This window comes from Chlorocebus sabaeus, chromosome 26 (assembly GCF_047675955.1).
Source record: "Chlorocebus sabaeus isolate Y175 chromosome 26, mChlSab1.0.hap1, whole genome shotgun sequence".
Taxonomy (NCBI): Eukaryota; Metazoa; Chordata; class Mammalia; order Primates; family Cercopithecidae; genus Chlorocebus; species Chlorocebus sabaeus.
This window is the reverse complement of record NC_132929.1, coordinates 58656164-58670187: the sequence shown is the minus strand read 5'-3', so window position 1 is coordinate 58670187 and position 14024 is coordinate 58656164.

Sequence of the window (14024 nt, the reverse complement as noted above, 5' to 3'; positions counted from 1 at the left end):
CCTTTGGCTGTATACTCCTCCAAGTGATCCAAAATATCGGTTCTCAGAAGCAACAACTGGAATAGCAAACAGCTCCCTGAAATACAGCTGTAACTCAGTGAGTTGAATTCACACATCACAAAGCAGTTTCTTACGAAGCTTCCTTCTTCTTTTTATCTGAAGATATTTCATTTGTCACCGTCAGCTTCACTGGGAAAAGATATATTCCACTGTAGATTTCAAGAAAACTGTGTTAGCAAACTGATCCATGAACAGAAAAGTGTAACTCTCTGAGTTGCATTCACAGGTCACAATGCAGTTTCTCAGAACGCCTCTTTTCAGTTTTTATCTGAAGATATTTCCTTTTTCACTGTAGTCGTCAATGCGCTCCAAAACATCACTTAGCAGATACGATGACAAAAATGTTAGCAAACAGCTACATGAACAGAAACGTGGAATTCTGTGAGATGAATGCACAGGTCACATAGAAGTTTCTCAGAAGGCTTCCTTTCAGTTTTTATCTGAAGACGTTTCCTTTTTCCCTGTAGCCCTCAAAGTGCTCCCAAATATCACGTTGCAGATTCCAAGAGAAGAGTGTGAGCAAACAGCTACATGAACAGAAAGGTGGAACTCTGTGACATGAATCCATAGGTTACATAGAAGTTTCTCAGAACACTTCTTTTCAGGATTTATCGGAAGATATTTCCTTTTTCACTGTAGCCCTCAATGCGCTCCCAAATATCACTTTGCAGATTCCTCAAGAAAAGTGTTAGCAAACAGCCACATGAACAGAAAGGTAGAACTCTGTGAGATGAACTCAGAGATCAGAAAGACATTTCTCAGGAATCTTTTTTCCTCGTTTTTATCTGGGGATATTTCCTTTGGCTGTATACTCCTCCATGTGATCCAAAATATCTGTTCTCAGATACAACAAAAACTGGACTAGCAAACACTTCCATGAAATACAGCTCTAACTCAGTGAGTTGAATTCCCACATCACAAAGCAGTTTCTAAGAGAGCTTCTTTCTACTTTTTATCTGAAGATATTTCCTTTGTCACCCTAAGCCTCATAGGGCAAAGAAATATCCCACTGCTGTTTTGAAGAAAACTGTGTTAGCAAACTTATCAGTGAACATAAAAGTGTAACTCTGTGAGTTGCATTCACACGTCACATTGCAGTTTCTCAGAACGCTTCTTTCCAGGTTTTATCTGAAGGTATTTCCTTTTTCACTGTACCCGTCAATGGGCTCCCAAACATCACTTAGCTGATTCCACGAGAAGAGTGTTAACAAACAGGTACATGAACAGAAAGGTGGAATTCTGTGAGGTAAATGCACAGGTCACATGGAAGTTTCTCAGAACGCTTCCTTTCAGTTTTTACCTGAAGATATTTCCTTTTCCACTGTAGCCCTCAATGTGCTCCCAAATATCACTTTGCAGATAGCACGAGAAGAGTGTTAGAAAACAGCTACATGAACAGAAAGATGAAACTCTGTGAGATGAATGTAGAGGTCACATAGAAGTTTCTCAGAATGCTTCCTTTCAGTTTTTATCTGAAGATATTTCCTTTTCCACTGTATCCCTTAATGCACTGAAAAATATCACTTAGCAGATTCAATGAGAAGAGTGTTAGCAAAACCGCTACATGAACAGAAAGGTGGAACTCTGTGAGATGAATCCACAGGTCACAGTGTAGTTTCTCAGAACGCTTCTTTTCAGTTTTTATCTGAAGATATTTCCTTTTTCACTGTAACCGTCAATGGCCTAACAAATATCACTCAGCAGATTCCACTACAAGAGAGTTAGCAAACATCCACCTTAACAGAAAGGTGGAACTCTGTGAGATGAATGCACAGGTCATATAGAAGTTTCTCAGAATGCTTCCTTTGAATATTTATCTGAAGATATTTCCTTTGTCACCGTTAGCTTCATTGAGCAAAGAAATATCCCACTGCAGTTTTGAAGAAAACGTTTCAGCAAACTGATCAATGAACAGAAAAGTGTAACTCAGTGAGTTGCATTCACAGGTCACAATGTAGTTTCTTGGAACGCTTTTTTCCTGTTTCTATCTTTAGGTATTTCCTTTTTCACTGTAGCAATCAATTCGCTCACAAATATCACTTAGTAGATTACACGAGAAGAGTGTTAGCAAACAGCTACATGAACAGAAGGGTGGAACTCTGTGAGATGAATGAACAGGTCACATAGAAGTTTCTCTGAACGCTTCCTTTCAGTTTTTATCTGAAGATATTTCCTTTTTCACTGTAGCCCTCAATGTGATCCCAAATATCACTTTGCAGATTCCATGAGAGGAGTGTTAGCAAACAGCTACATGAAGAGATAGGTAGAACTCTGTGAGATGAACTGAGAGATCAGGAAGACATTTCTCAGAAATCTTCTTTCTCTTTTCTATCTGGGAATATTTTCTTTGGCTGTATACTCCTCCAAGCGATCTGAAATAGCTGTTCTCAGATTCAACTAAAACTGGACTAGCAAACAGCTCCGTGAAATACAGCTGTAACTCAGTGAGTTGAATTCACACATCACAAAGCAGTTTCTCAGAAAGTTTCTTTTTACTTTTTGTCTGAAGACATTTCCTTGTCACCCTTAGCTTCAATGGGGAAAGTATTATCCCACTGCAGTTTAAAGAAAACGGTGTTAGCAAACTGATCAAGGAACAGAAAAATGTAACTCTCTGAGTTGCATTCACACGTCACAATACAGTTTCTCAGAATGCTTCGTTTCAATTTTTTTCTGCAGATAGTTCCTTTTTCACTGTAGCCCTCAAAGTGCCCCCAAATATCAATTTCCAAATTCCATGAGAAGAGTGTTAGCAAACAGCTACATGAAGACAATGATGGAACTCTGTGAAATGAATGCACAGGACACATAGAAGTTTCTCAGAACGCTTCTTTTCAGTTTATATCTGAAGATATTTCCTTTTTCACTGTAGCCGTCAATGCACTCGCAAATATCACTTAGCGGATTTCAAGAGAAGAGTGTTAGCGAACAGCTACATGAACAGAAAGATGGAACTCTGTGAGATGAATGTATAGGTTATGTAGAAGTTTCTCTGAACGCTTCATTTCTGTATTTATCTGAAGATATTTTCTTTTTCACTGTAGCCCTCAATGTGCTCCCAAATATCACTTTGCAGATTCCACGAGAGGAGTGTTAGCAAACACCGACAAGAACAGAAAGGTGGAACTCTGTGAGATGAATGTGTACGTCACATAGAAGTTTCTGTGAATGCTTCCTTTTAGTATTTATCTGAAGATATTTCCTTTTTCACTGTAGACCTCAAAGGGCTCCCAAATATCACTTTGCAGATTCCACAAGAAGAGTGTTAGCAAACAGCTACATGTACAGAAAGGTAGAACTCTGTGAGATGAACACAGAGATCAGAAAGACATTTCTCAGAACTCTTCTTTCTCGTTTTTATCTGGGAATATTTCCTTTGGCTTCATACTCCTCACAGCGATCCGAAATATTGGTTCTCAGATTCAACAGAAACTGCACTAGCAAACAGCTCCAATAAATACAGCTGTAAGTCAGTGAGTTGAATTCACACATCACAAAGCAGTTTCCCAGAAAGTTTCTTTCTAGGTTTTACCTGAAGATACTTCCTTTGTCACAAAAAGCTTGATTGAGGAAAAAAATATCAGACTGCAGAATTCAAGAAAACTCTGCTAGCAAACAGATGAACAAAAGAGTGTAACTCCGTGAGTCACATTCACATGTCACAATGCAGTTTCTCAGAACGCTTGTTTTCAGTTTTTATTTAAAGGTACTTCCTTTTTCACTATAGCCATCAATGGGCTTCCAAATATCACTTAGCAGATTCCACAGGAAGATTGTTATCAAACAACTACATGAACAGAAAGGTGGAACTCTGTGAGGTGAATGAACAGGTCACACAGAAGTTTCTCAGAACGCTTCCTTTCAGTTTTTATCTGAAAATATTACCTTTTTCACTGTAGCCGTCAAGGCGCTCCCAAATATCACTTTGCAGATTCCACGAGAAGAGTGTTAGCAAACAGCTACGTGAACAGAAAGGTCGACCTCTGTGAGATGAATGCATAGATCAGACAGAAGTATCTTAGATCGCTTCCTTTCAGTATTAATCTGAAAATATTTCTTTTTTCACTGTAGCAATCAATGTGCTCCCAAATATCACTTTGCAGATTCCACGAGAAGAGTGTTAGCAAACAGCTACATGAACACAAAGGTGAACTCTGTGAGATGAATTGATTGATCAGAAAGACATTTCTCAGAAATCTTCTTTGTCGTTTTTATCTGGGGATATTTCCTTTGGCTGTATACTCCTCCAAGCAATCCGAATTATCTGATCTCAGATTCAACAAAAACTGGACAAGGAAACAGGTCCATGAAATACACCTGTATCTCAGTGAGTTGAATTCACACATCACAGAGCAGTTTCTCAGAAAACTTCTTTCCACATTTTACATGAAGATATTTCCTTTGTCACCGTCAGCTTCATTGGGCAAAGAAATATCCCATTGCAGTTTTGAAGAAAACTGTGCTAGCAAACTCATCAATGAACAGAAAAGTGTAACTCTGTGATTTGCATTCACACGTCACAATGTAGTTTCTCAGAATGCTTCTTTTCAGTTTTTATCTGAAGATATTTCCTTTTTCACTGTAGCCCTCAATGCGCTCCCAAATATCACCTAGCAGATTCCACGAGAAGAGTGTTAGTAAACAGCTACATGAACTGCAATGTGGAACTCTGTGAGATGAACTCAGAGATCAGAAAGACTTTTCTCAGCAATATTCTTTCTCGTTTTTATCTGGGTATATTTTCTTTGGCTGTATAATCCCCCAAGCGGTCTGAAATATCGGTTCTCAGATTCAACAAAAATTGGACTAGCAAACAGATCCATGAAATACAGCTGTAACTCAATGAGTTGAATTAACACATCAAAAAGCAGTTTCTTAGGAAGCTTCTTATCAATTTTTATCTGAAGATATTTTCTATCTCACCATAAGCTTCATTGGGCAAGGAAATATCCCACTGCAGATTTCAAGAAAACTATGTTAGCAAACTGATCAATGAACAGAAAAGTGTAACTCTGTGAGTTGCATTCACACGTCACAATGCAGTTTCTTAGAAAGATTCTTTTCAGTTTAATCTGAAGATATTTCCTTTTTCACTGTAGCCGTCAATGCGCTCCCAAACATCCGTTAGCTGATTCCACGAGAAGAATGTTAGCAAACAGCTACATGAACAGAAATGTGGAATTCTGTGAGATGAATGCACAAGTCACATGGAAGTTTCTCGGAACACTTCCTTTCAGTTTTTCTCTGAAGATAATTCCTTTTTCACTGTAGCCCTCAATGTGCTCCCAAATATCAGTTTGCAGATTCCATGAGAAGAGTGTCAGCAAACAGCTACATGAACAGAAAGGTGGAACTCTCTGAGGCGAATACACATGCCACATAGAAGTTTCTCAGAAGCTTCCTTTCAGTTTTTACCTGAAGATATTTCCTTTTTCACTGTAGCCCTCAATGTGCTCCCAAATATCACTTTGCAGATTCCCCAAGAAGAGTGTTAACAAACAGCTACACGAACAGAAAGGTGGAGCTCTGTGCGATGAACTCAGAGATCAGAAAGACATTTCTCAGAAATCTTCTTTCTCGGTTTTATCAGGGGATATTTTCTTTGGCTTTATACTCCTCCAAGTGATCCATAATATCGGTTCTCAGATTCAACAAAAATTGGATTAGCAAACAGCTCCATGAAATACAGCTGTAACTCAGTGAGTTGAATTCACATATCACAAAGCAGTTTCTCTGAAATCTTCTTTCTACTTTTCACCTGAAGATATTTCCTTTGTCACCGTAAGCTTTATTGGGCAAAGAAATATTCCACTGTAGATTTCAAGAAAACTGTGATAGAAAACTGATCAATGAACAGAAAAGTGTAACTCTGTGAGTTGCATTCACACGTCACAATGTAGTTTCTTGGAACGCTTCTTTTCAGTTATTATCTGAAGATATTTCCTTTTTCACTGTAGCCGTCAAAGGGGTCCCAAATATCACTTAGCAGATTGCACGAGAAGAATATTAGCAAACTGCTACATGAACAGAAAGTTGGAACTCTGTGAGATGAATGCACAGCTCACATAGAAGTTTCTCAGAACGCATCCGTTCAGTTTTTATCTGAAGATATTTCCTTTTTCACTGTAGCCCTCAATGCACTCCCAAATATCACTTTGCAGATTCCACGAGAAGAGTATTAGCAAACAGCTACATGAACAGAAAGTTGGAACTCTGTGAGATGAATGCACAGGCCACATTAAAGGTTCACTGATCGCTTTCTTTCAGTGTTTATCTGAAGATGTTTCCTTTTTCACTGTAGCCCTCAATGCGTGCCCAAATATCACTTTGCATATTCCACGAGAAGAGTGTTAGCAAACAGCCACATGAACAGAAAGGTGGAACTCTGTGAGATGAACTAGAGATCACAAAGACTTTTCTCAGAAATCTTCTTTCTCGTTTTCATCTTGGTGTATTTTCTTTGGGTTTATACTCCTCCAAGTGATCCGAAATATCGGTTCTCAGATTCAACAACAACTGGACTAGCAAACAGCTCCATGAATACAGCTGTAACTCAGTGAGTTGAATTTACACACCAAAAAGCAGTTTCTCAGAAATCTTCTTTCTACTATTTATCTGAAGATTTTTCCTTGTCACCGTAAGCCTCATTGGGCAAAGAAATATCCCACTGCAGATTTGAAGAAAACTGTGTTAGCAAACTGATCAATGAACAGAAAAGTGTAAGTCTGTTAGTGAAATTCACAGGTCACAATGCAGTTTCTCAGAACGCTTCTTTTCAGTTTTTATCTGAAGATATTTCCTTTTTCACTATAGCCGTCAATGCGCTCCCAAACATCACTTAGCAGATTCCTCGAGAAGAATGTTAACAAACCGCTACATGAACAGAAAGGTAGAACTCTGTTAGGTGATTGCACAGGTCACATAGAAGTTTCTCAGAACGCTTCCTTCCAGTTTTTCTCTGAAGATATTTCCTTTTTCACTGTAGCCCTCAATGCCCTCCCAAATATCACTTTGCTGATTCCACAAGAAGTGTGTTAGCAAACAGCTACATGAACAGAAAGGTAGAACTATGTGAGATGAACTAAGAGATCAGAAACATATTTCTCAGAAATCTCCTTTCTCGTTTTTATCCGGCGATATTTCCTTTGGCTGTATACTCTTCCAAGCAATCCGAAATATCGGATCTCAGTTTCAACAAAAACGGTACTATCAAACAGCTCCATGAAATACAGCTGTAACTCAGTGTGTTTAATTCACACATCACAAAGCAGTTTCTCAGAAATCTTCTTTCTACTTTTTACCTGAAGATATTTCCTTTGTCACCATAAGCTTCATTGGGCAAACAAGTATCCCAATGCAGAGTTCAAGAACACTGTGCTAGCAAACTGATCAATGAACAGAGAAGTGTAACTCTGTGAGTGGCATTCACATATCACAATGCAGTTCCTCAGAACGGTTCTTTCCAGTTTTTATCTGAGGATATTTCCTTTTTCACCATAGCTCTCCATGGGCTCCCAAATATCACTTTGCCAATTCAACGAGATCAGTCTTAGCGAACCGCTTCATGAGAAGAGAGGTGGAACTCTGTAAGATGAATTCACAGATCACAAAGAAGTTTCTCAGAAGGCTTCTTTCTCGTTTTTATCAGAGGATATTTCCTTTGGCCCTATAGTCCTCAAAGGGATCCGAAATATCAGTTCTCAGATTCCACAAAAACCGGGCTAGCCAACGGCTCCACGAAATACAGCTGTAACTCAGTGAGTTGAATGCACACATCACAAAGCAGTTTCTCAGAAAGCGGCTTTTTGGAGCTGAGGTTATTTGTGGTCTCGGAGCGCCACCGTGTGTCTTATTGCAGATTCTGCGAAAACACTGTTAGCAAGCTTCTCAATGAAAACAATGATGTAACCCTGTGAGCTGAATTCACCCATACCAAAGAAGTTTCTGAGAAGGTTTCTAGGCAGATTTGTCTGAGGTTCTTTCATGATTCACCATGAGATTCAACGATATCCAGGATATCACTTCTGAGATTCCACACAATTAGTGCTAGCAAACTCCTCCATGAAAGAGTGGTGTAACACTGTGAAATGAATTCACACATGACAAAGTGGTTTCTCAGAAAGCTTCATTCCGGTTTTTCTCAGAAGATATTTCCTTTCTCCTTCCACTCTTCAAACCCATCGGAAATATCAGTTCTCAGAATCCACAAAAACAGGGCTAGCAAACGGCTGCACGAAATAGTGGTGTAACTCTGGGAGATAAAGTTACATATCAGAAAACAATTTTTCAGAAAGCTTCTTTCCCGTTTTTAACTCAGGACATCTCCTTTGTCACTGTAAGCTGCATGGCGCTAAGAAGTAACCTGTTGCAGATTTCAAGACAACTGTGTTAGCAAACTGATGCCTGAAGAGAAATGTGTAACTCTGTGAGATGCATTCACACATCGCAGTGCAGTTTCTCAGAATGCTTCTTTCCAGTTTGAATCTGAGGATATTTCCTTTTTCACCAACAGCTCCCTGAAATACAGCTGTCTGAAGATATTTCCTTTGTCACCATAAGCATCATTGGGCAAAGAAATATCCCACTGCAGATTTGAAGAAAACTGTGCTAGCAAAGTCATCAAGGAACAGAAAAATGTAACTTGGTGAGTTGCATTCACACTTCAGAATGCAGTTTCTCAGAACGCTTCTTTTCAGTTTTTATCTGAAGATATTTCCTTTTTCGCTGTAGCACTCAATGCGCTCCCAAACATCATTTAGTAGACTCCACGAGAAGAGTGTTAGCAAACAGCTGCATGAACAGAAACTTGGAACTTTGTGAGACGAATACACAGGCCACATAGAAGTTTCTCAGAAGCTTCCTTTCAGCTTTTATCTGAAGATATTTCCTTGTACACTGTAGCCCTCAATGTGCCTCCAATTCTCTCTTTGTAGATTCCACGCGAAGAGTGTTAGCAAACAGCTTCATGAACAGAAAGGTGGAACTCTGTGAGATGAACTCAGATATCAGAAAGACATTTCTCAGAAATCTTCTTTCTCGTTTTTATCTGGGGATATTTCCTTTGGCTGTATACTCCTCCAAGAAATCACAAATAGCGATTCTCAGAGTCAACAAAAACTAGACTAGCAAACAGTTCCCTGAAATAGAACTGTAACTCAGTGAGTTGAATTCACACATCACAAACCAGTTTCTCAGGAGGATCCTTTCTACTTTTTACCTGAATATATTTCTTTTGTCACCGTAAGCTTCATTGGGCAAAGAAATATCCCACTGCAGATTTGAAGAAAACTGTGCTAGCAAACTCATCAATGAACAGAGAAGTGTAACTCTGTGAGTTGCATTCAGAGGTCACAATGCAATTTCTCAGAAGGCTTTTTTTCAGTTATTATCTGAAGACATTTCCTTTTTCACTGTAGCTGTCAACGGGCTCCCAAATATCACTTTACACATTCCACGAGAAGAGTGTTAGGAAACAGCTACATGAACACAAAGGTGGAACTCTGTGAGAGGAATGCATAGATCACATAGAAGCTTCTCAGAACGCTACCTTTCAGTATTTATCTAAAGATATTTCCTTTTTCACTGTAGCCCTCAATGCACTCCCAAATATCACTGTGTAGATTCCACGAGAAAAGTGTTAGCAAACAGATACATGAACAGAAAGGTAGAACTCTGTGAGATGAACTCAGAGATCAGAAAGACATTTCTCAGAAATCTTCTTTCTCATTTTTATCTAGGGATATTTCCTTTGGCTGTACATCCTCCAAGTGATCCGAAATATCGGTTCTCAGATTCATCAAACACTGGACTACCAAACAGCTCCATGAAATACAGCTGTAACTCAGTGAGTTGAATTCACACATCACAAAGCAGTTTCTCAGGAAGCTTTTTTCTACTTCTTATCTGAAGATATTTCCTTTGTCACCATAAGCTTCATTGGGCAAAGAAACATCCCACTGCAGATTTCAAGAAAACTGTGTTAGCAAACTGAACAATGAACAGAAATGTGTAACTCTGTCAGTTTCATTCACAGGTCACAATGCAGTTTCTCAGAACGCTTCTTTTCAGTTTTTATCAGAAGATATTTCCTTTTTCACTGTAGCCCTCAATGCGATCCCAAACATCACTTAGCAGATTCCAAGAGAAGAATGTTAGCAAACATGTATAAGAATAGAAAGGCGGAACTCAGGGAGATGAATGCACAGGTCACATAGAAGTTTCTCAGAGCGCTTTCTTTCAGTATTTATCTGAAAATATTTTCTTTTTCACAGTAACCCTCAATGCGCTCCCAAATATCACTTTGCATATTTCCTTTGGCTGTATACTCCTCCAAGTGATCCGTAATATAGATTCTCAGATTCAACAAAAACTGGACTAACAAACAGCTCCATGAAGTACAGCTGCATCTCAGTGAATTGAATTCACATATCACAAAACAGTTTCCCAGAAAGCTTCTTTCTACTTTTTACCTGAAGATATTTCCTTTGTCATCGTAAGCTTTATTGGGAAAAGAAATATCTCACTGCAGTTTTGAAGAATACTGTACTTCCAAACCCATCAATGAACAGAAAAGTGTAACTCTGTGAGTTGCATTGAAATGTCACAATGCAGTTTCTCAGAATGCTTCTTTTCAGTTTTTATCTGAAGATATTTCCTTTTTCACTCTAGCCTTCAATTCGCTCCCAAATATCACTTAGCTGATTACACGAGAAGAGTGTTAGCAAACTGCTACATGAACAGAAAGGTGGAACTCTGTGAGGTGAATGCACAGGTCACAGAGAAGTTTCTCAGAATGCTTCCTTTCAGTTTTTATCTGAAGATATTTCCTTTTTCACTGTAGCCCTCAATTTGCTCCCAAATATCACTTTGCCAATTCCAAGAGAAGACTGCCAGCAAACAACTACATGAACAGAAAGGTGGATCTCTGTGAGGTGAATACACAGGCCACATAGAGGTTTCTCAGAAGCCTCCTTTCAGTTTTTACCTGAAGATATTTCCTTTTTCACTGTAGCCCTCAATGTGCTTCAAAATATCACTTTACAGATGCCACGAGAAGAGCATCAGCAAAGAGTTACAAGAACAGAAAGGTGGAACTCTGTGAGATGAACTCACAGGTCAGAAAGACATTTCTCAGAAATCTTCTTTCTCATTTTTATCTGGGGATATTTCCTTTGGCTGCATACCCCTGCAAGTGATCCGAAATATCGGTTCTCAGATTCAACAAAAACTGGACTAGCAAACAGTTCCGTGAAATACAGTTGTAACTCAGTGAGTTGAATTCACACATGACAAAGCAGTTTCTCAGGAAGCTTCTTTCTACTTTTTATCTGAAGATGTTTCCTTTGTCACCATAAGATTCATTGGGCAAGGAAATATCCCACTGCAGATTTCAAGAAAACAGTGTTAGCAAATTGATCAATGAACAGAAAAATGTAACTCTGTGTGTTGCATTCACAGGTCACAATGCAGTTTCTCAGAACGCTTCTTTTCAGTTTTTATCTGAAGATATTTCCATTTTCACTATAGCCGTCAAAGCGCTCCCAAACATCACTTAGCAGATTCCACAAGAAGAGTGTTAGCAAACAGCTACATGAACAGAAAGGTGGAACTCTGTGAGATGAACTTAGAGATCAGAAAGATATTTCTCAGAAATCTTCTTTCTCGTTTTTACCTGGGAATATTTCCTTTGGCTGTATACTCCTCCATGTGATCCGAAATATCGGTTCTCAGATTCAACAAAAACTGGACTAGCAAACAGATCCATGATATACAGATGTAACTCAGTGAGTTGAATTTACACATCACAAAGCAGTTTCTCAGGAAGCTTCTTTCTACTTTTTATCTGAAGATATTTCCCTTGTCACCATAAAGCTTCATTGGGCAGTGAAATATCCCACTGCAGATTTCAAGAAAACTGTGTTAGCAAACTGATCAATGAACAGAAATGTGTTACTCTGTGAGTTGCATTCATACATCACAATGCAGTTTCTCAGAACGCTTCTTCTCAGTTTTTATCTGAAGATATTTCCTTTTTCACTGTAGCCGTCAATGGGCTCCCAAATATCACTTTACACATTCCACGAGAAGAGTGTTAGCAAACAGCTTCATGAACAGAAAGGTGGAACTCTGTGAGGTGAATGCAAAGATCACATAGAAGTTTCTCAGCACGCTTCCTTTCAGTGTTTATCTGAAGATATTTTCTTTTTCACTGTAGCCCTTAATGAGCTCCCAAATATCACTTTCCACGAACACAGTGTTAGCAATCTCATGCCTAAAGAGAAATGTGTAACTCTGGGCGTTGCATTCACACATGGCAGTGCAGTTTCTCCGAAGGCTTCTTCCCAGTTTGAATCTGAGGATATTTCCTTTTTCACTATGGTCCTCAATGAGCTCCCAAATATCACTTTGCAGAATCCATGAACAGAGTGTTAGCAAACTGCTTCATGAAGACAAAGATGTAACTCGGTGAGATGAATTCACGTATCACAAAGAAGTTTCTCAGAAAGCTACTTTCTAGTTTTTATTGGGGGATACATCCAGTGTCAGCATAAGCCTCATTGCACTAAGAAATATCCCAATGCAGATTTGAAAAAAAAAGGGAGAGCAAACGGATCAAAGGAAAGGAGAGTGTAACTCTGTGAGTTGCATTCACACATCACTATGCCGTTTCTCAGAATGTTTCTTTTCAGTTTTTATCTGAAGGTATTTCCTTTTTCACTGCAGCCCTCAATGCACTCCCAAGTATCACTTTGCAGATTCCACGAGAAGAGTGTTAGCAAACAGCAACATGAACAGAAAGGTAGAATCTGTGAGATGAACTCAGAGATCAGAAAGACATTTCTCAGAAATCTTGTTTCTCGTTTTTATCTGGGGATATTTCCTTTGGCTCTATACTCCTCCAAGTGATCCGAAATATCGGTTTTCAGAATCAACATTTCTGTGAGATGATTGTAGAGGTACATAGAAGTTTTTCAGAATGCTTCCTTTCAGTTTTTTTCTGAAGATATATCCTTTTTCACTGTAACCCTCAATGCGCTCCCAATTATCACTTTGCAGATTCCATGAGAAGAGTATTAGCAAACAGCTACATGAACAGAAAGGTGGAATTCTGTGAGATAAATGTACAGTTACATAGTAGTTTCTCAGAACGCTTCCTTTCAGTTTTTATCTGAAGATATTTCCTTTTTCACTGCAGTCCTCAATGCGTTCCCAAATATCACTTAGCAGATTCCACGAGAGGAGTATTAACAAACAGCTACATAAACAGAAAGGTGGAACTCTGTGAGATGAACTCAGAGATCAGGAAGACATTTCTCAGAAATCTTCTTTCTCTTTTTTAACTGGGTATATTTCCTTTGGCTGTATACTCCTCCAAGTGATCCGAAATACTGGTTCTCAGATTCAACAAAAACTGGACTAGCAAACAGCTGCATGAAATAGAGCTGATACTTAGTGAGTTGAATTCACACATCACAAAGCAGTTTCTCAAAAGCTTCTTTCTGCTTTTTATCTGAAGATATTTCCTTTATCACCGTCAGCTTCATTGGACAAAGAAATATCCCACTGCAGATTTCAAGAAAACTGTGTTAGCAAACTGATCAATGAACACAAAAGTGTAACTCTGTGAGTTGCATTCACATGTCACAATGAAATTTCTCAGAAAACTTCTTTTAAGTTTTTATCTGAAGATATTTCCTTTACACTGTTGCCATCAAAGCATTCCCAAATATCACTTAGCATATTCCCCGAGAAGAGTGTTAGCAAACAGCTATATGAACAAAAATGTGGAACTCTGTGAGATGAATGTACAGTCACACAGAAGTTTCTCAGAACGCTTCCTTTCAGTTTTTATTTGAAGATATTTCCTTTTTCACTGTAGCCCTCAATGCGCTCCTAAATATCACTTTGCAGATTCCACGAGAAGAGTGTTAGCAAACAGCTATATGAACAGAATGGTGGAACTC